Here is a 1,376-nt window from a genome sequence, read left to right on the forward strand (position 1 = left end):
CTGTTTTCTCCGCCTACCTAAGGGTTGGCCTATGAAATGGGCCTAGGCAGTTTCTTTATTAATAAGAAATCATTCCCACATCACACACACACACAAAATGAGTACGTAAATAAACAAAATATGAAAATAAAATTTTACATCAGTGTCAAGTAATGTTCAAAGTGCTGTTCTGAGCAAAAGACAGCGCTTGGCACTAGGCATTGACCCTACAACCTGCTACAACCGCATAATCCTGTGTGGCCCTTAGCAACGTTTCAGGAAGTAACTGACCTATTTGCAATATTTAGAAAAGGCAACTAATTTATGAAGCAGGGGACACATAGCGTTTTCTTCCCTTTAAAATATGCATTTATGGTTAAGCTCATAGCAAGACAGGTTTCAGATATATCTATCTTAGGTAGTCAACGTTTAAAATATTAACAAGGAGTTGAATTAATGAAATTAATGATTTTCCCTCACATTTCTGTATCAAAATGCTATATTTAAACCGGGCGGTGGTGGCACACGCCTTTAATCCCAGCACTCGGGAGGCAGAGGCAGGCAGATCTCTGTGAGTTCGAGACCAGCCTGGTCTATGAGAGCTAGTTCCAGGACAGGCCCCAAAACCACAGAGAAACCCTGTCTCGAAAAACAAAAGACAAAACAAAACAAAAAAAAATGCTATATTTAGGATCTGTGTCTGCTGAATAAGAAAATATGATTTTTAAGAGATATGTTTAAATTTTTAAGGTTTGCTTATAAGAAAGCTTTGTCAACCTAACCGAACACCAGAGTCTCTCCAGAGACTGTTATACCTCTGGGGAGATTCTCCGAAGACTGCTATTTCTTTGGGAAGAACAGAGCATTACCATGGGAACAGACACTGCAAAGGGGTGCACAGGCCATAGTAAACTGAGAACATGAAAGGGCTGAGGCAGGGGAAGTTATCAAAGACAAAGTTAGGAGGTTACATCAGACGTTTTGAAACAGGAGCCCTTCGCTACAACGATTAGTAGAAGGAGTGTTGACCGTTTGAAGTGCCACCCTGAGGTGGAACAGTTTCTGGGCCTGTGTCCTTGCATACGCATGCTTTTAAAAACTGCATGAGTGCATGCGTATGTATGTGCAGGCGCACGTGTGCATGGAGTCAGAGGCAAATCTTGGGCGCTGTTCCTCTGGAGTCCATGTTGGTTTTTAATTTTGTAAGATGGAGTCTCTCACGGGCTTGGGGCTCACCCATTTGGCTAGGCTGTCTGACCAGCCTTAGAGATCTCAATGGCTTCAAACAGTGCCTGGCTTCAGTTTAAAACGTAGAGCCGGGCGATGGTGGCGCACGCCTTTAATCCCAGCACTCGGGAGGCAGAGGCAGGCGGATCTCTGTGAGTTCGAGACCAGCC

The sequence above is a fragment of the Microtus ochrogaster genome (genome assembly GCF_000317375.1).
Source record: "Microtus ochrogaster isolate Prairie Vole_2 chromosome 14 unlocalized genomic scaffold, MicOch1.0 chr14_random_2, whole genome shotgun sequence".
NCBI classification, from domain to species: domain Eukaryota; kingdom Metazoa; phylum Chordata; class Mammalia; order Rodentia; family Cricetidae; genus Microtus; species Microtus ochrogaster.